The sequence below is a fragment of the Pogoniulus pusillus genome, chromosome 29 (genome assembly GCF_015220805.1).
Source record: "Pogoniulus pusillus isolate bPogPus1 chromosome 29, bPogPus1.pri, whole genome shotgun sequence".
NCBI classification, from domain to species: Eukaryota; Metazoa; Chordata; class Aves; order Piciformes; family Lybiidae; genus Pogoniulus; species Pogoniulus pusillus.
This window is the reverse complement of record NC_087292.1, coordinates 2,604,840-2,626,252: the sequence shown is the minus strand read 5'-3', so window position 1 is coordinate 2,626,252 and position 21,413 is coordinate 2,604,840.

Here is a 21,413-nt window from a genome sequence, read left to right as displayed (position 1 = left end):
AGGGACCTACAAAAATGCTGGGGAAGGATCCCACCTGGAGTACTGCATCCAGCTCTGGAGCCCCTGGGACAAGAGGGCTGTGGAGATGCTGGAGAGTGTCCAGAGCAGGGCCAGGAGGATGCTCAGAGGGCTGCAGCAGCTCTGCTGTGAGCACAGACTGAAAGAGTTGGGGCTGTGCAGGCTGGAGCAGAGGAGGCTCCCAGGGGACCTTCTTGTGGCCTGCCAGGATCTGAAGGGGGCAACTGAAAAGCTTGGGAGGGACTTTTGAGGCTGTAAGGGAGTGCCAGGAGTGGGGGGAATGGAGCAAAGGTGGAGGTGGAGAGAGTGAGGCTGGAGGTGAGGAGGAAGTTGTTGAGCAGGAGAGTGGTGAGAGGCTGGAATGGGTTGCCCAGGGAGGTGGTTGAGGCCCCATGGCTGGAGGTGTTTGAGGCCAGGCTGGCTGAGGCTGTGTGCAGCCTGCTCTAGGGTAGGGTGTCCCTGGGCATGGCAGGGGGGTTGGGACTGGCTGCTCCTTGTGGTCCCTTCCAACCCTGCCTGATTCTGTGATTCCAAGGTTCTAACCCAGGGAAGGTTGTGCAACCTGAGATTTGACCTGAGGAGCAGAGGTGCAAACTGTCTGTGAAGAGCCCAAAATGCTGCTGAGTGCTGTGGGGGCTCTTGGGCACAGACTCATCTCCCCTTCTTCAACAAAGAGTTCACAGCCAAAGACTCACAGAATTGATTGAGCTAAGATCATCAGCTCCAACCACCAACCCAACACCACCATGGCCCCAGGAGCCAGGGCCACACATGTCCTGAACCCCTCCAGGGATGGGGACTCCTCCACCTCCCTGGGCAGCCTGTTCAGTGCCTGAGAGCCCTTACTGGGAAGAAATGTTTCCTAATATTGAACCTCAGCCTCTTCTGGCACAACCTGAGGCTGTTTTCTCTTGGCCTGTCACTTGGTGCATGTGAGAAGAGGTTGATCCTCACCTGGCTCCTACTTCCTCTGAGGCAGCTGTAGGTCTCTCCTGAGCCTCCTCTTCTCCAGACTAAACAACCTCAAGTTCCTCAGCTGCTCCTCACCAATGCTGTTCTCCAGACCTCCTCTGGACGTGCTCCAGCACCTCAGAGTCCTTGCAGCAAGAGCTCAAGATGTAGCTGTTCTCCAGACCCTTCCCCAGCTTGATTGCCCTCCTCTGGATGTGCTCCAGCACCTCAATGTCCCTGGAGTAAGAGCTCAAGATGTAGCCTCAGCAGTGCTGAATAGAAGAGGCCAATCACAGCCTTAGATCTGCTGGCCTGATGCAAGCCAGGATGTCCTTTGCCTTCTTGGCTACTTGACTCCTCAGATCCCCCTTCCTCCAGTCCCAGAAAATCAACTCCTTGGCCACCATGGAACTCAAATTCACAGAATCACAGCATGGCAGGGGCTGGAAGGGACCTCCACAGCTCAGCCAGTCCAATCCCCCTGCCACAGCAGCATCACCCAGAGCAGATCACACAGGAACACATCCAGGCAGGGCTTGAATAGCTCCAGAGAGGGAGACTCCACAGCCCCCCTGGGCAGCCTGTGCCAGGGCTCTGGCACCCTCACAGGGAAGAAATTCCTCCTCATGTTTAAATGAAGCTTCCTATGCCTCAGCTGCCACCACTGCCCCTTGTGCTGTCCCTGGCATCACCCAGCAGAGCCTGGCTCAGCCTCCTGCCACTCACCTGCACATCTTTAGAACCACTGCTGAGGTCACCTCTCAGCTCCTCCTCTGCCAGCAGCACAGCCCCAGCTCCCTCAGCCTCTCCTCCTATCAGAGATGTGCCATACTCTTATCATCAAATCCATCAGCAAAGTTATCACCTCAGCTCCACCCCAGAGCTACTCCTGCCCTCCTCTTCTGGCTGCCACCACTGTTGCCTGCACCTGGACCCGTGCCCATGCGACTCTGGGCACTCAGCACCAGCATCAGCTCAGCTGCACAGCTGCACCCCCCTCTGAGGGGCAGGATGGTGATGGTCTCCTTTATGTTGGGCCACAAGGAGAGCCTGTGTAGGAAGGGAGCTTGAAATCTGGCTTGAGCTGATGTCCCCTGGGCTGGCTGACAGTGAGTGCCACTTGGTTCTCCCCTGCTGTGACACTCACTGAGCACTGCAGGAGTGCACAGCAGCTCTCTGCCCTCGGCTGCACTCACCAGGCTGGGCAGGAGGTGTGAGAGGACGTTTCTGACTGGGGATTCCTGCAGAGGATGGAAAGGAAAGGAAGAAAACAGGGAGAGAGAAGAGTTTCTGCCCAGTTCCTAGGCAGAGGCAGAGCCAGAGTGGTCTTTCTCTGATGGTGAGCAGAAGGGAGCAGAAAGGGAGTCCAGACCTGATGTGAAAGATGCTCTGCTGAGCTCTGCCATGCTGTATATGAGGAGAGGCTGAGGGAGCTGAGGCTGTTCAGCTTGGAGAGGAGAAGGCTCTGAGGTGACCTTATTGTGACCTTATTGTGACCTTTCAGTATCTGAAGGGAGCTACAAGAAAGCTGGGGAGGGACTTCTGAGGCTGCCAGGTAGTGATAGGACTGGGGGGGATGGAACCAAGCTAGAAATGGGTAGATTCAGCCTGGATGTTAGGAAGAAGTTCTTCAGCATGAGGGTGGTGAGAGCCTGGCACAGGTAGCCCAGGGAGGTAGTTCAAGCCTCATCCCTGGGTGTTTTTAAGGCCAGGCTGGATGAGGCTCTGCACAGCCTGATCTAGTGGGAGGTGTCCCTGGGCATGGCAGAGGGGTTGGCACTGACTGATCCTTGTGGTCCCTTCCAACCCTGACTGATTCTGTGATGATTCTACATGCAAGCAAAATCCCTTCACAGCCCAGGGGATGCCTTCAGGACGTTTTCTTTCTCTTCACACTAACTTCTTTTGGCCAGGGATTGGCACAGGCTGCCCAGGGAGGGGATGGAGTCCCTACCCCTGCAGGTGTTTAAGAAACCTGTGGCCATGGTCCTTTGGGCTGTGGTTTAATGGCCATGGTGGGGTTGGGCTGCTGGTTGGACTGGATGATCTTGGAGGGCTTTCCCAACCCAAACCATTCTGTGATTCTATGATCTTTGTTCCTCTATCATCAGACTCACTACAACCCTCTCTGGGTAATGAGTAAATAGGAACCATCCAAGCTTTCCTGTTCAGGATGCATGATCTGCTCAGTGGTGAGGAAACACAGCTTGGCAAAGCAGAGGGTTGAGCTGTCACAGCCACCTGGCCTCCTGGCAGGCAGCAATCTCACCCCACTGTGCCACTGTGGGACTCTTGGGGTCCCAGTGAGAGCACAGGCCAGACACTGTGCCATGGCACCAACAGGGACCCACTGCTCCTGGCACAGAGTGCAGGGCAAGAGGCTGGGCAACTTCAAGAGGGTCCTGTGAGCACTTCTGCACACAAAACAGTTAAAGCCTGCATGGAGATATCACTCCTGTGGGTTGGCAGCATCTGTGAGCAGGAGCCAAGCCACAGCTCTAAAGAGCACAGCTGGTGAAAGCCTCATCCCTGGAGGTGTTTAAGGCCAGGCTGGATGTGACCCTGGGCAACCTGATCTAGTGTGAGGTGTTCCTGCTCATGGCAGTGGGGTTGCAACTGGATGATCCTCGTGGGCACTTCCAACCCTGACCATGCTGTGATTCTCTGTCTGCTTTCTCCTGTGGCTTTTGATTCTGTCCAAAATGCTGTTTAGAATCATAGAATCAGCCAGGTTGGAAGAGACCTCCAAGGGCATCCAGTCCAACCATTAGCCAAGGCCATTGCTAAGCCATGTCCCTCAGAACCACACCTACAGAGAGCTTCTCAGCCCTTCCTGGCATGAGGACTCCACCCAGGAAGGTGTCCAGGTCTTGACAACTCTTTCAGTGAAGAAATTATTCCTCATATCCAAACTAAGCTTCTCCTGGGACAACTTGAGGCTGTTTCCTCTCATTCTGACACTTTTTGGTAGGGAGAAGAGACCAAACCCCACCTGAGTGAGGGAGGTGGTGGAGTGGCTGTGGCTGGAGGTGTTGCAGCCAAGCCTGGCTGGGGCACTTAGTGCCATGGTCTGGTTGGTTGGGCAGGGCTGGGTGCTAGGTTGGGCTGGCTGAGCTTGGAGCTCTCTTCCAACCTGATTGATTCTATGATCCTGGAGGTCTCTTCCAGTCTGATTGATTCTATCATTCTATGATCTCAGAGGTCTCTTCCAACCTGGTTGATTCTATGATTCTGTGATCCTGGAGGTCTCTTCCAACCTGATTGATTCTATGATCTTGGAGGTCTCTTCCAGTCTGATTGATTCTATCATTCTATGATCTCAGAGGTTGATTCCATGATTCTATGATTCTTGGCTTCCAGAGAAGCTTAACTAGACCCCAAAAAACAACAAGGTGAGACACTGGCACAGGTTGCCCAGGGAGGTTGTGGCTGCCCCATCCCTGGAAGAGTTCAAAGCCAGGTTGGATGAAGACTTGAGCAACCTGGAGGTGTCCCTGCCCAGGACTGGGGAGTTGGAACTGGATGAGCTTTAAGGTCCCTTCCAACCCAAATCATTTCAGGATGCAGTGAGTCCAGGAGTCCACTATGAGTCCAACCTGCTTGGTTCCATGATTCTATGATTCTGTGACTCCAACCTCCTTTCAGAGAGCTGGAAATAGCAAGAAGGTCTCTTCTCAACCTCCTGTTCTCCAAGCTAAACAACTCCAGTTCACTCAGTTCCCCATGAAGTCCTTCATAGGACTTCTTTTCCAGACCCTCCTCCACCTTCACTGCCCTTCTCTGGAGCTGTTTTCTTTTCTTTCAGGGAATGGGAGTCAACTTTTACCTTTTTTTGCTCCCATACATGAGCAGTGTAAGAAATTTGCCATCCAGCTGAGGTGCTGCATCTGGGGGGCTGGCCACAGGTTATGGTCACCTTCAAACTACAGCATGCAAACAAACTCAGGCTAACAGCAAGAAACAAACCCTGTCACACAGGCTGACAGGCTGACAGGGTGTTAGGGGTTGGAAGGGACCCAAGGAGGTCATTGAGTCCAACCCCCCTGCCAGAGCAGGACAATCCTATCTAACACAGAGCACAGAGGAACACATCCAGACAGCCCTGGAAAGGCTCCTTAGTAGGTGATCCCACAACCTCTCTGGGCAGCCTGTGCCAGGACTCTGGGACCCTCACAGTAAAGAAGTTCCCCCTTGTGTTGAGCTGCAACCTCCTGTGCTGCAGCTTCCATCCATTGCTCCTTGTCCTATCCCAAGGAGCAGTGAGCAAAGCCTGTCCCCCCCTCCTGACCCCCAGCCCTCAGATAGAATCATAGAATCAAGCAGGTTGGAAGAGAGCTCCAAGCTCAGCCAGCCCAACCTAGCACCCAGCCCTGCCCAACCAACCACACCATGGCACTAAGTGCCCCAGCCAGGCTTGGCCTCAACACCTCCAGCCACGGCCACTCCACCACCTCCCTGGGCAGCCCATTCCAATGCCAATCACTCTCTCTGCCAGCAACTTCCTCCTCACATCCAGCCTAGACCTGCCCTGGCACAGCTTGAGCCTCTGTCCCCTTCTTCTGGTGCTGGCTGCCTGGCAGCAGAGCCCAACCCCACCTGGCTACAGCCTCCCTGCAGGCAGCTGCAGGCAGCAATGAGCTCTGCCCTGAGCCTCCTCTGCTGCAGGCTGCACACCCCCAGCTCAGCCCTCCATTGGACCCTCTCCAGCAGGTCTCTGTCCCTCTGCAAATGGGGAGCCCAAACCTGAAGGCAGTGCTCAAGATGAGGTCTCAGCAGGGCAGAGCAGAGGGGCAGGAGAACCTCCCTGGCTCTGCTGGACTCATCCTCCTAATGCACCCCAGGATCCCATTGGCCTCTTGGCCCCCAGGGCACATTGCTGTGCCATGGGGAACTGTTAGCCACCAGCACCCCCAGGGCCCTCTCCTTGGGGCTGCTCTCCAGCAGTCACCTCCCAGCCTGGACTGCTGCACTTTGTTATCCCTCCCCAGGGGCAGGACTCTGCTCTTGTCCTTGGTGAACCTCATCTGGCTCCTCTGTGCCCAGCTCTGTGCCCAGGGCTCTCTGGATGGCCTCACAGCCTGCAGCTGTCTCAGCCAAGCCTCCCAGCTTGGTGTCAGCAGCAAACTTGCTGAGCAGCCTCTGTCTGTCTGTGCCCTCAGCAAGGGCACTGATGAAGATGTTGAACAGGACTGGCCCAGCACTGAGCCCTGGGGGACTCCACTGGTCACAGCTCTCCAGCTGGACCTGGCACCATTGAGCACCACCCTCTGAACTCTGTCTTGTGACTAGTTCCTGACCCACCTCACTGCCTGCTCTTCCATCCCACACTTCCTCAGCTTGCTCAGTAGAATATCACAGCAGACAGTGACAAAGGCCTTGCTAAGGTCAAGGCAGACTACATCCACTGCTCCCCCTGAATCTACCCCTTCATTTCTGGCATCACAGAATGCTATCAGGTTAACTGCACCCGGGGAGAGCTGCAAGGAAACTGCACCCAGCCAGATCCAGAGAGCCCTTTGATTGTGGCTGAGGTGTGACACACAGCAGCCAGGAAAAATCACCCCTGAGGACTCTCTGGTTAAGTGCCCTTTAGCTTTGGATCTAACCAAAGCAGCTCCTGGGGCAGAAGGGGAGGCAGTGAACCTATCTGAAGCAGGAAATCTGAAAATAGAGCATTCTGAGGGGGTTTTATTTAGAGAGCTTCTTGCCACTGTTGTAGGCTCTGCTGGTCTATTTTTATGCCTTTGTTTAGGTGGCAAAGAGAACACAGGATTCCAGCTGCCCTCTGACTAGCAAAGATGGTTAGGGAAAAGAAAAAGGAATGCTGCAGATCCTCCCCCTCTCAGCCAAGGGCTTTGCTTGTTCTAACAATGGGTGGGAACTGAACAGATCTGAACAAAGCAGGCATCTGCTGAACGTGGGGTGGCATCTCCTGAGCTCCTTTTAGCATCAGGTTCCCTGCCTGGTGAATGTGGGGCAGGTTCTGGATGGAGTCTGCCTGCACTGCAGCAAAGCCTTTGGCACCTCTGCCACAGCAAACTCCCGGCACAGCTGGCAGCCCACGGCTTGGGCAGAGTCACTCTGATATGGGTCAAGAACTGGCTGGAGGGCAGGGCCCAGAGAGTAGTGGTGAATGGTGCCACAGCCAGCTGGAAGCTGGCATCAGTGGTGTGCCCCAGGGATCAGTGCTGGGCACAGTCCTGTTCAATGTCTTTGCTGATGATCTGGAGCAGGGGATTGAGTCCAGCAGCAGTGAGTTTGCAGATGACACCAAGCTAGGAGCAGTGTGGAGCTGTTGGAGGAGAGCAGAGCCCTGCAGAGGGACCTGGCCAGGCTGCATGGGTGGGCAGAGGCCAAGGGGATGAGACTGAACAAGGCCAAGTGCAGATCAACCTAGCACCCAGCCCTGCCCAACCAACCACACCATGGCACTAAGTGCCCCAGCCAGGCTTGGCTGCAACACCTCCAGCCACAGCCACTCCACCACCTCCCTGGGCAGCCCATTCCAGTGCCAATCACTCTCTCTGCCAGCAACTTCCTAACAACATCCAGCCTAGACCTGCCCTGGCACAGCTTCAGGCTCTGTCCCCTTCTTCTGCTGCTGGCTGCCTGGCAGCAGAGCCCAACCCCACCTGGCTACAGCCTCCCTGCAGGCAGCTGCAGGCAGCAATGAGCTCTGCCCTGAGCCTCCTCTGCTGCAGGCTGCACCCCCCCAGCTCCCTCAGCCTCTCCTCACAGGGCTCTGCTCCAGGTTATCTTCTGTTATCAATGGTCACAAATATCTGAGGGGTGAGTGCCAAGAAGCAGGGGCCAGGCCCTTGTCAGTAGTGCCCTGGAATAGGCCAAGGGGCAATGGACACAAACTGGAACCCAGGAAGTTCCAACTCAACAGGAGGAGAAACTTCTTTGGTGTGAGGGTGATGGAGCCTTGGAGCAGGCTGCCCACAGAGGTTGTGGAGTCTCCTTTCCAGGCTTTCAAGCCCCACCTGGCTGGGTTCCTGTGTGCTCTACCTTAGGTGACCCTGCTTTGGCAGGGGAGGTTGGACTGGCTGATCTCCAGAGTTGCCTTCCAACCCTTACCCACTCTGTGGTCCCTTTGTGTGGTTTCTACAGAGCTCAAAGCCACACTACAAGTTTTAGTCTGACGTTTTACAGCCTTGGCTCTGTTGCCAGGAGGGATTTAGTGCACGTAAGGAGCAGCAAATACTACAGAGCAGTGCAGTGCTCCCATGCAAAGCAGCATCTTCCCCTCACCAGGAGCTGCCTGCTGCCCACCAAGCCCCACAGAGTAGCTGCCACAGGCCTGGCAGAGATTCATGCAGCAGTCATGGGAATTATTTCTTCCCTTCTCCTACTGAGAGAGAACAAAGCTATGAATTTGGCTGCAGGAGGCAAGGAGCAGCAGGTTAGGCAGAGTGCTAGGAAATGGAGAGCAAGGAGTTGGCTCTGCTGCTTCTCAACCCAGGAGCGAGGTAAAAACTCAGTGAAACACTAACTCAGGAGGAGTCTGATCTCAGGGATCAGTGCTGGGCCCCATCCTCTTTAACATCTTCATAGATGATCAGGATGAGGGCATGGAGTCAGTCATCAGCAAGTTTGCAGGTGACACCAAGCTGGGGGCAGATGTGGCTGGGTTGGAGGGCAGAAGGGCTCTGCAGCAGGACCTTGACCTCCTGCACAGATGGGCAGAGTCCAATGGGATGGAGTTCAATAGCTCCAAGTGCAGGGTGCTGCACTTTGGCCAAAACAACCCCATGCAGAGATACAGGCTGGGGTCGGAGTGGCTGAGAGCAGCCAGACAGAGAGGGATCTGGGGGTGCTGATTGATACCTGCCTGAACATGAGCCAGCAGTGTGCCCAGGTGGCCAAGAGAGCCAGTGGCATCCTGGCCTGCATCAGCAATGGCGTGGCCAGCAGGAGCAGGGAGGTCATTCTGCCCCTGTGCTCTGCACTGGTTAGACCTCACCTTGAGTGCTGTGTTCAGTTCTGGGCCCCCCAGTTTAGAAGGGACATTGAGATGCTTGAGTGTGTCCAGAGAAGGGCAACGAGGCTGGGGAGAGGCCTTGAGCACAGCCCTAGGAGGAGAGGCTGAGGGAGCTGGGATTGGTTAGCCTGGAGAAGAGGAGGCTCAGGGCAGACCTTATTGCTGTCTGCAACTACCTGAGGGGAGGTTGTGGCCAGGAGGAGGTTGCTCTCTTCTCTCAGGTGGCCAGCACCAGAACAAGAGGACACAGCCTCAGGCTGTGCCAGGGGAGATTTAGGCTGGAGGTGAGGAGAAAGTTCTTCCCTGAGAGAGTCATTGGGCACTGGAATGGGCTGCCCGGGGAGGTGGTGGAGTCGCCGTCCCTGGAGCTGTTCAAGGCAGGACTGGACGTGGCACTTGGTGCCATGGTCTGGCCTTGAGCTCTGTGCTAAAGGGTTGGACTTGATGATCTGTGAGCTCTCTTCCAACCCTGATGATACTGTGAGACTGTGATAACCAAGTGAGAGGGGGCTACAAGGATCAATGGCAGCCCAGGCTGCATCCACAGCAGCGTTGCCACCAGATCCAGCTGAGTTGTGTGGCTGGTTAAGACTGAAGGATGGGATGGACTCCATCCAGAGGGACCTGGACAGGCTCCAACAGCACCACACTGCTCCTAGGTTGGTGCCATCTGCAAACCCACTGATGCTGGACTCAATGCCCTGGTCCATGTCATCAGTGTGGGAATTAGTCTCTGTGCCATACCCTGCAAGCATCCCAAGGGTCCTGTGGTTGCTCTCCTCTGCTGACCAGCAGAGCAGATGCTGATGTTTGGACTTTCTCTAGCCAGAAGCAGCTCTGCCCAGCTGATGTGACCTGCAGTGTGTGCAGAGCTGCAGATGGTGAGTGTGGTACAGAGCTTAGCACCAGCAGCACAGCCAGGAGGGCTCCCACAGCAGGCACAGCCCTGCCTGCCCCCTGCTTCTGTACACAGTGCAAAGCCCATGTACTGCCTTTGTGCTACCTGCAGACAGTGTCTGCTGCTTTCTCACTCTTCCCTCAATAGGTGCAATACCTGCCCTAGGTGACCCTGCTTTGGCAGGACTTGACCTCTGGAGGTCCCTTCCATCCCCTACCATGCTCTGATTCTATGATTCAATGATTCCATGAACCTGTGGTGCTATGAATCTGATTTCATGATGCTATGAATCTGTGATGCTGTGATTTGATGGTTCTATCAACCTGTGAACCTGTGGTGCTAGGATGCTGTGATTTGATGGTTCTATCAACCTGTGAACCTGTGGTGCTAGGATGCTGTGATTTGATGGTTCTATCAACCTGTGATTCTGTGCATCTGTGTCTAGAGGCTGGGGCCAGGCTCTTCTCAGTGGTCAGCAGCAATAAGCCAAGGAGCAATGGAAACAAACTGCAACAGAGAAGGTTTCAGCTCAACATGAGGAGAAACTTCTTTGGTGTGAGGGTGGCAGAGCCCTGGAGCAGGCTGCCCAGAGAGGTACTGTGTATGGTTCTGGGCTCCTCCATTGCAGAGAGCTGTTGAGGTGCTGGAAGGTGTTTGGAGAAGGGCAGCAAGGCTGGGGAGGGGCCTGGAGCAGAGCCCTGTGAGGAGAGGCTGAGGGAGCTGGGGAGGTGCAGCCTGCAGCAGAGGAGGCTCAGGGCAGAGCTCATTGCTGCCTGCAGCTGCCTGCAGGGAGGCTGTAGCCAGGTGGGGTTGGGCTCTGCTGCCAGGCAGCCAGCAGCAGAAGAAGGGGACACAGCCTCAAGCTGTGCCAGGGCAGGTTCAGGCTGGATGTGAGGAGGAAGTTGCTGGCAGAGAGAGTGATTGGCATTGGAATGGGCTGCCCAGGGAGGTGGTGGAGTGGCTGTGGCTGGAGGTGTTGCAGCCAAGGCTGGCTGGGGCACTTAGTGCCATGGTCTGGTTGGTTAGACAGGGCTGGGTGCTAGGTTGGGCTGGCTGAGCTTGGAGCTCTCTTCCAACCTGGCTCATTCTATGACTCTATGGAGTCTCCTCTGGAGACTTTCCAGACCCACCTGGATGTGTTCCTGCATGACCTGGTGCAGGTGAACCTGGTTTAGCAGGGAGGTTGGACTCAATGGTCTCCAGAGATCACTTCCAAGCTCTATGACTCTATGATTCTGTGACTTCCAAACTTAGGGCTTGCAGCTCTTTAGCTTTTGTTTGGATGAATTATTACCCCTCCTTACAACCATGATGTCCCTCTCATGACTTAGCAGGCCACCCAAGGCTCTCAGTGACCCAGTGGGAGTTCTTGAAGGAGCTCTGACTTGTCTGCACCCTACTAGGGGGAAGTGGGCAGCAGTTTGAGGTGTTCCTGTTCAACATATTGATCAATGGCATTGATGAGGGGATAGAGAGTCTGCTCAGTAGGTTTGCTGCTGACACCAAGCTGGGAGGCTTGGCTGAGACAGCTGCAGGCTGTGAGGCCATCCAGAGAGCCCTGGGCACAGAGCTGGGCACAGAGGAGCCAGATGAGGTTCACCAAGGACAAGAGCAGAGTCCTGCCCCTGGGGAGGGATAACAAAGTGCAGCAGTCCAGGCTGGGAGGTGACTGCTGGAGAGCAGCCCCAAGGAGAGGGCCCTGGGGGTGCTGGTGGCTAACAGTTCCCCATGGCACAGCAATGTGCCCTGGGGGCCAAGAGGCCAATGGGATCCTGGGGTGCATTAGGAGGATGTGTCCAGCAGAGCCAGGGAGGTTCTCCTGCCCCTCTGCTCTGCCCTGCTGAGACCTCATCTTGAGCACTGCCTTCAGGTTTGGGCTCCCCAGTTGCAGAGGGACAGGGATCTGCTGGAGAGGGTCCAGTGGAGGGCTGTGAGGATGATGAGGGGACAGGAGCACTGCCTGGTGAGGAGAGGCTGAGGGCCCTGGGGCTGCTTAGTCTGCAGAAGAGAAGACTGAGAGGGGATTCAATCAATGTCTATAATTCTCTGAGGGCTGGGGGTCAGGAGGGGGGGACAGGCTCTGCTCACTGCTCCCTGGGATAGGACAAGCAGCAATGGATGGAAGCTGCAGCACAGGAGGTTGCAGCACAACACAAGGGGGAACTTCTTGGCTGGAAGGGTCCCAGAGCCCTGGCACAGGCTGCCCAGAGAGGTTGTGGAGTCTCCTTCTCTGGAGCCTTTCCAGCCCTGTCTGGATGTGTTCCTGTGTGCCCTGAGCTGGATTGTGTGGTCCTGCTCTGGCAGGGGGGTTGGACTGGATGATCTCCTCGGGTCCCTTTGAACCCCTGACACCCTGTGATCCTGTGATCCAGTGATGCAGCTGTCTCCATTGCTGGCCACTGCTGTTAAAGCACTGCTGCACTTCTCTCAATGATCTCTTTGGGTCCCTGACATCCTGTGACCTGTGATCCTTTAGTGCTCATTATCCTGGGCTTGGCTGGAGACTGAGAACATCAAGCTGGGGTGTGGTAGACAACAGGGAGCTTTAGCTTTTAAACTTGGGCAGCTGCATTGGTTTGGCTTCTTCCTCTCCAGCTCTGCAGCTGAAGTGGCTTCTCCTGTGTCCTGAGAGAAAATGATTTCCCAAACTCCAGTTCTTGTGCTTGTAGGGCTGGAAACTTCTGGTGCTGTCTCTGCCTGTTCCAAAGAGGCAGGCATGCAGGCAGACAAGAGCCTTGATGCTTTCTCCATGGCTCTGCTCAGCACTTCTTTCCTCCATCTCTTTACAGCAGCTGTGCAGAGGAAAGGTCAAGAAATGCTTCACTTGAATCCTTCCCCAGCCTCAATCTCTCTCTTGCTGCCCACGGGTGATGTGATGGGACAGATGTCACTTCATGACTAGCCCTTGCTCTGATCTCCTCTGGAGAAAGTTAGGCCATGCATCAGAAAAAGAAAGCTCTGAGCTCTTTGCACTCACAGAGCACTCAGGAGTTGCCTTCTGTCAGCAGCTGTGCTCGTGGGGGTCTGCTGCAGGTGCTGAGCTCATTCTGCCTGCGCCTTGTGCTTTCCATTGGCTCCTTTGTGCGCTGTCCCCTGCTCAGGATTATCTTCTGGCATCTCCATCTCCCTCATTTGCAGTCATGGGAAGCTGCTGGGAGGGTGTCTGTGAAGATGCCTGGGTGTCAATAAGCTGCCATGGTGATGGAGTAGAGAACGAGCTGGGCTGTGCGCAGCAAATAAACAGTGCTCATGGAAGCTCTGCAGAGCTGATCACTCACCTCTCTCCTCTGCCATGCTGACATCTGTCCAGGCTGTTCAAGCCAGCTCTCTTTGAAATGACTTGCAGGCCTCTGCAGAATGATAACTGCTTTGGGGAGAAAGGAAAAAACCCAAGAAAAGGCAAGCAGAGGAGAAAGGCTGCCTGGACATCCCATGCCAGGCTTCTCACAAACAAACTGGGTGGCAATGCTGGACCCAGAGGTTCCTCAGAGGATGTGCACAACGTGGCTAGGCAAAGCTGAAGGGCTGCCTTGCACAAAGAGACTCTATCCAATAATGGCTCTATCCAAGGGATCTGTCACAGGGCAAAAAAAACCTTCCTCATGTTGCAATGAAACTTCCTATGCCTCAGCTTCCACTTTATCCTTAACAAAAGGATTTGGGATTCTTGGATTAAGCTCCCAAAAGCTGTTTGGTTCTGAACACTTCATCTGGGAGGCAAGTGAAGAGGAGCACTCAGTGCAGATTTTACTTGAAGCCTACCTGCTCCAGACAAATGTCTTAAGTGTCCAAATCCATGTTCAAAAGGCCACCTTGGCACTCTGTGAAGCAGAGGAGGAACTACAGATCAGGACATGGGTTAGAAAGAGGACCTGCCAAAGTCAGAGGCCCTCAATTCATGACATGCCCCCAAGGGAGGCTTTGTCAGCTCTGGTTTTGCCAAAGCCCACAGTGAAATCCTCTTTCAGAGGTTTTTAAAGTCAGGGTAGTTTATCACAGCCTCCCAACAACATTTGGCCTGCCACTGCTGCTTGCTCCTGGGCAATTGCACTGTGGAGCCCAGGATGCTCTTCTGTGGACAGTCTGGTTCACAGAATTAACAATCCCAGGATGATGGAGAGTGGCTCCCAGGAGGATGGAGGCTGCCTTTTGACAAGGAGGCCCATAGAAAAGACAAGGGAGGTGATGGGGATGAGTTACAGCTGGGGACATTCCCATTGCACCCAGAAGGAAATCTTTCCCCATGGGCACAGCCAGGCACTGGAATCCCCTCCCAGGCACAGCAGTGCAGTGCCCTGTGCTGGGCAGTTGGAAAGCTCAGCTTGGCAGGGTGCTGGGGCAGCTCCTGGCAGCTCTGCTGGCACCTGAAAAGGTTGGAGCAGAGGATCCCTGGGGTCCTTTCCAGCCTGGCACTCTGGCATTCCAGTCTGGCTCTGAGAAGCTCTTTCTTGAGAAGCAATCTTGCACTTCTTGAGTGCCCCCATGGCAGCCCATGGGAGGGAGGAAGCTTCCATGCACTTTGCACTGCAGAGTGTGGCCAATTCCACAGCCCAGCACAGGCCAGGAGCACAGCAGGGCAGCCTCTGCCCCAGGGCAGCTGCTGCTGGACACCAACTAGTCAAGAAGGTTGACTTGCAAGGAAGAGAAGGATGTGGGCACCTCAAGTACAGCTCCTGGACACACTGCAGCTGGGCTGGCTCCAAACCACAGAGCCAGAGGATCACAGAACTGTCCTGGCTGGCAAAGCCTCCTGAAGCCCAAGAGAGCCAACACTGCTGCCCCAGGAGCCTGCTCAGCAGGCACTTGGGTGTTGCCCAGCACAAAAATGCTGTGAAAGGTCCTGCAGCTTCCACTGCTGAGCTGTAACTTAGCATCATAGAACTGTTTGGCTTGGCCAAGCCTCCTGAGACCATCCAGTCCAAGCATCAGCCCAACCCCACCGTGGCCACTAAAGCACAGCCCAGAGTGCCATGGCCACATCCTTCTTCAACACCTCCAGGGCTGAGGACTCCACCACCTGCCTGGGCAGCCTGTGCCAATCCCTGACCACTCTTTTTAGGTCAAGACATTGACTTAAGTCAAGACATTAAGTCAAGACAGTCCTAACACTCCCCTACTCCTCCTCAACACTATGGTTTGTGAGTAAATCCCAGCTGGAGCTGCAGCTGGGCTGGCTCTAAACCACAGAACCAGAGATTCCAAGTGGCCTCCAGAAGAAAATAGTTCCCCATTCCACATCTGCCAGGGGAAGCAGTGAGGTCTCCTGCTTGGCAGCGTGCTGAGCCAGCTCATTCCAACTCTACTGTGAGCTAGAAAGGTTGGAGCAGATGATCCTTGTGGTTTTTTGGGGGGGGGTCTCTCCTAACCTGACAATCTGGGATTCAGTGACAACTTTGGAAGGTGGCTCAGAAATTACTGTAAGCAAGGAGGAAGGAAGAGAAGATTTGCCAGGCTGCATCAGACCCAGCTTCCTATAGATTCATACTCTGACTTAAACCAAAAAGTAGTTGCTTCAGAGCAAAGTGGGAGAAGTTAATGGAAGCAGGTAGGGAGGAACTCACCCACACAATGATCCCTTCCCTATCTTTAGTGATTAACAATTGGTTTCAGGCCTGAAAAAACAAAGATGAAACTCCCCTTCCACAATACCCTTCTAATTGATATCTCTGAGTAATCTCTGCTTAGGTAAATGTAAAGGCTGCTTTTGGATCTTGAGGTTTCTCCTCCCTTGGTGAGTATTGGTTGTTGGAGGGGAGGAGAGCCCTGCAGAGGGACCTGGCCAGGCTGCATGGGTGGGCAGAGGCCAAGGGGATGAGACTGAACAAAGCCAAGTGCAGGGTTCTGCACTTTGGCCACAACAACCCCAAGCAGCACTGCAGGCTGGGGCCAGAGTGGCTGAGAGCAGCCAGGCAGAGAGGGAGCTGGGGGTGGTGGGAGAGAGGAGCTGCAGAGGAGGCAGCAGTGCCCAGGTGGGCAGCAGAGCCAATGGCATCCTGGGCTGGCTCAGGAGCAGTGTGGGCAGCAGGACAAGGGAGGTTCTTGTGCCCCTGTGCTCAGCACTGCTCAGGCCACCCCTGGAGTGCTGTGTCCAGTTCTGGGGTCCTCCATTGCAGAGAGCTGTTGAGGTGCTGGAAGGTGTTTGGAGAAGGGCAGCAAGGCTGGGGAGGGGCCTGGAGCAGAGCCCTGTGAGGAGAGGCTGAGGGAGCTGGGGGTGTGCAGCCTGCAGCAGAGGAGGCTGAGGGCAGAGCTCATTGCTGCCTGCAGCTGCCTGCAGGGAGGCTGTAGCCAGGTGGGGTTGGGCTCTGCTGCCAGGCAGCCAGCACCAGAACAAGGGGACACAGCCTGGAGCTGTGCCAGGGGATGTCTGGGCTGGATGTTGTTAGGAAGTTGCTGGCAGAGAGAGTGATTGGCATTGGAATGGGCTGCCCAGGGAGGTGGTGGAGTGGCCGTGGCTGGAGGTCATAGAATCATAGAATCATAGAATCAACCACGTTGGAAGAGACCTCCAAGATCATCCAGTCCAACCTAGCACCCAGCCCTATCCAGTCAACTAGACCATGGCACTGAGTGCCTCATCCAGGCTTTTCCTGAAGACCCCCAGGGACGGTGCCTCTACCACCTCTCTGGGCAGCCCATTCCAATGACTCTATGGACCTATGATTCTGTGGATCTATGATTCCATGATTCTATCATTCCATGAGTCTACGACTCTATGGATCTGTGATTCCATGATTCTATCATTACATGAGTCTATGACTCTATGGATCTGTGATTCCATGATTCTATCATTCCATGAGTCTATGACTCTATGGATCTGTGATTCCATGATTCTATCATTCCATGAGTCTATGACTCTATGGATCTGTGATTCCATGATTCTATCATTCTATGAGTCTATGACTCCATGGATCTATGATCCTGTGATTCCATGAGTCTATGATTCCATGAATCTATGACTCAATGGATCTATGATTCTGTGATTCCATGAATCTATGATTCCATGAGTCTATGACTCTATGGAACTGTGATTCTGTGATTCCATGATTCTATCACTCTATGAGTCTATAACTCCATGGAACTGTGGTTCTGTAATTCCACAATCCCATGATTCTGTGATTCCATTATTATATGATTCATTGAGTCTATGATTCTTTGGATCTATGATTCCATGATTCAATGATTCAATGAGATGACTGCATGAGTCTATGATACTATGAATCTGATTCTGTGCCCAGGGAGGTGGTGGAGTGGCTGTGGCTGGAGGTGTTGCAGCCAAGCCTGGCTGGGGCACTTAGTGCCATGGTCTGGTTGGTTGGGCAGGGCTGGGTGCTAGGTTGTGCTGGCTGAGCTTGGAGCTCTCTTCCAACCTGCTTGATGCTATGATTCTATGATTCTATGACTCCATGATTTCAAGAGTCTATGATTCCATTATTGCATGATCCTATGATTCCATGCTTCCATGATAAGATTCCATGAGTCTATGAGCCTAGGAATCTGATCCTGTGATTCCATGATTCTATGATTCCATGATGTGATTCCATGAGCCTGTGATCCTATGAATCTGACTCTGTGATTCCATGATCCTACACTTCCATGATCCTATGCTTCCATGAGTCTATGATTCCATTATGGCATGATTCTATGAGTCCATGATCCTATGATTCCATGTTTCCATGATATGATTCCATGGGTCTATGAGCCTATAAATCTGATTCTGTGATTCCTTCATCCTATGATTCCATGTTTCCATGCTAAGATTCCATGAGTCTATGAGCCTATGAATCTGACTCTGTGATTCCTTGGTCCTATGATTCCATGTTTCCATGCTATGATTCCATGAGTCTATGAGCCTATGAATCTGACTCTGTGATTCCTTGGTCCTATGATTCCATGTTTCCATGCTATGATTCCATGAGTCTATGAGCCTATAAATCTGACTCTGTGATTCCATTATCCTATGATTCCATGTTTCCATGCTATGATTCCATGAGTCTATGAGCCTATAAATCTGACTCTGTGATTCCATGAGCCTGTGATTCCATGATCCTACGATCCCACAGGTCTATGATTCCATTATGCCATGATTCCACAGTTCTGTGATTCCATGATGCTGTGATTCCATTATCCTACGATTCCATGCTTCCATGCTATGATTCCATGAGTCTATGAGCCTATGAATCTGACTCTGTCATTCCATGATCCAATGATTCCATGGGTCTATGACTCCATTATGCCATGATTCCACAGTCCTGTGATTGCATGATCCCATGATCCCATGATTCCATGATTCCATGCCTCCATCCCTGCTGCAGCACAGGACAGACTGGATGCTAATCTGCTTCAGGAGCTGAGAAAGCCCCAGAGACAGAGCATGGCTCAAGGCAGGTCCAAGCCCACAGGAGCCCCTACGCTGCCCAGCAGCTCAGCCTGGCAGCCTCCTACTCCCCTCCCATGCCAGCATGTCCCAGATAGTGCTAGTGCCACAAACAGCCTGGCACCCACTCAGCCTGGCACTGACACAGATACCCCAGCAGCAGAAAGATCAGGATCAGCAGAAACAGGCCCCTGCAAGAGGAGCAGAGCTGGGAAGCAGAGGCAGCCTCAGGGCAGCAAAGCTACAAGGAGCCAAGATAGCAGCTGGGGCACCTCGGCGTGGGCACAGGAGCTTGCAGGCAGCTCCAGCTGGAGCTGAGCAGCAAAGTGCTCAGAAAATCCCTGCCCTCTCTGTCCCACCTGTTCCCCTGGCATGCATGGAAGGCAGCACAGAAGCTGCTGAATAACCCCCGTGGCTGGAGGGTTGCTGCTGTGGGCATTTGGAATGGAGCAGCAGAGGAGACAAAAGCAAACTCCTGCAGGGTAGGAAGGGACCCTCTGAGCACTGCCCGAGCAAAATCTGTCCTGGTTTTGGCATGGAGGCTCAAGCTTCTGAGTCCATCCATAGGGCAGCAGCACAGACCAGAGTACCATAGAATGGAAGGGGGTGCAAGGGACCTCCTAAGATCACTGAGCCCAACCTCCCTGCCCAAGCAGCATCACCTAGGGCAGGTCTCCAGAGAAGGAGACTTCACAACCTCTCTGGGGCAGCCTGCTCCAGTGTGATATCATAGAATGGTAGAGGTTGGAAGTGACCTCTGGAGATCATTGAGTCCATTCTCCTGCCAAAGCAGAGTCACCTAGGGCAGGGCACACAGGAACATGTCCATGTGGGGCTTGAAAGTCTCCTTCCACAATCTCTCTGGGTAGCCTGCTCCAGGGCTCCAGCAGCTTCACAGTAAATACTTCCTTGTGTTGAGGTGGAACTTGCTGGGTTCCACTTTGTGTCTGTTGCCCCTCAGCCTATCACCAGGTACCACCAAAAAGAGCCTGGTGGCTTCTTATCAACTACCCTTCAAGTATTTGTAACCACTGATCAGGCTCCCTCTCAGCCTTCTCTTCTCCAGCATGAACAGCCCCAGGGCTCTCAGCCTTTCCTCAGCAGCAGATGTTCCAGTCCCTTCATCATCCTTGGAGCCTCCAATGGATACTTCCCACTCCTCCCCTGTCCCTCTTGAGCTGGGGAGTCCAGAACTGGACACAATACTCCAGACATAACCAGCCCTGAATTCACAGCAGTTCTACAGACCTCACAGCCCTCTCTATGCAGACTACCCCATGCCAACACCCTCACAGCCCTCTCTATGCAGAGATCATCCCATGCCAACACCCTCACAGCCCTCTCTATGCAGAGACCACCCCATGCCAACACCCTCACAGACCTCTCTATGTAGAGACCATCCCATGCCAACACCCTCACAGCCCTCTCTATGTAGAGACCATCCCATGCCAATGCCCTCACACACAGACCTCACAGCCCTCTCTATGAAGAGACCACCTCATGCCAACACCCTCACAGCCCTCTCTATGCAGAGATCATCCCATGCCAACACCCTCACAGCCCTCTCTATGCAGAGATCATCCCATGCCAACACCCTCACAGCCCTCTCTATGCAGAGACCACCCCATGCCAACACCCTCACAGACCTCCCTATGCAGAGACCACCCCATGCCAACACCCTCACAGCCCTCTCTATGTAGAGACCATCCCATGCCAATGCCCTCACACACAGACCTCACAGCCCTCTCTATGCAGAGACCACCTCATGCCAACACCCTCACAGCCCTCTCTATGCAGAGACCACCCCATGCCAACACCCTCACAGCCCTCTCTATGCAGACACCATTCCATGCCAACACCCTCACAGCTCTCTCTATGCAGAGACCACCTCATGCCAACACCCTCACAGCCCTCTCTATGCAGAGACCACCCCATGCCAATGCCCTCACACACAGACCTCACAACCCTCTCTATGCAGAGACCACCCCATGCCAATGCCCTCACAGCCCTCTCTGTGCAGAGACAACCTCATGCCAACACCCTCACAGCCCTCTCTATGCAGAGAACACCCCATGCCAACGCCCTCACAGCCCTCTCTATGCAGAGACCACCCCATGCCAACACCCTCACAGCCCTCTCTATGCAGAGACCACCTCATGCTAACACCCTCACAGCCCTCTCTATGCAGAGACCACCTCATGCCAACACCCTCACAGCCCTCTCTATGCAGAGACCATCCCATGCCAATGCCCTCACAGCCCTCTCTATGCAGAGACCATCCCATGCCAACACCCTCACAGCCCTCTCTATGCAGACTACCCCATGCCAACACCCTCACAGCCCTCTCTATGCAGAGACCACCCCAAGACAACACCCTCACAGCCCTCTCTATGCAGAGACCATCCCATGCCAACACCCTCACAGCCCTCTCTATGCAGAGAACACCTCATGCCAACACCCTCACAGCCCTCCCTATGCAGAGAACACCTCATGCCAGCACCCTCACAGCCCTCCCTATGCAGAGACCACCTCATGCCAACACCCTCATAGCCCTCTCTATGCAGAGACCACCTCATGCCAACACCCTCACACTCATCAGCCCACCATGGCAGCCATGAAGCCACTTTGACACGAGCCACCCTTGTGCTCTCCCTTCATGCCTCAACCCCTGCACCTCCAGAAGAGACCTGCAAATCCTTCCCAGCACCCCCAGATGCATTTTGCTGCTTGCAGGCAGCCTCCTGTGTGCCAGCAGCTGAGTGCTGAGGGAGCAGCTCCTCTCAGGCAGGAACCTTCTGATGGGTTAGATGCTCACCTGCAGCTGCCATCAGGCTCCTCACTGTGCATTAAACTCTGAAGCAAAGGAATGGACTGAAATGTCAGGCAGCTGCCTCTTGCCCTGCCTTTTATGAAGCAGTAAGTTTCAAATCACAATAAGCAGTAACAAAGCCCTGACATCTCTGCAGCTCTCTCTGATATGTACAACTCAACGGGGTAAGAACTTAACAGAGAGAGGAAAAAAACCCATCCAGAGCCAGCACAGCCTCAGCCATGGCCTTGGGCAAACCTTTTATCACAAAGGGACCTCTTCCCAAGCCCTTCAGCAAGCCCTTAGCACAAGTGCAGCTTGCAGAGAAACACTGCTGCAGCCCTGGAGCCTGTACAGATGGAGACTTGGAGATTTGCAG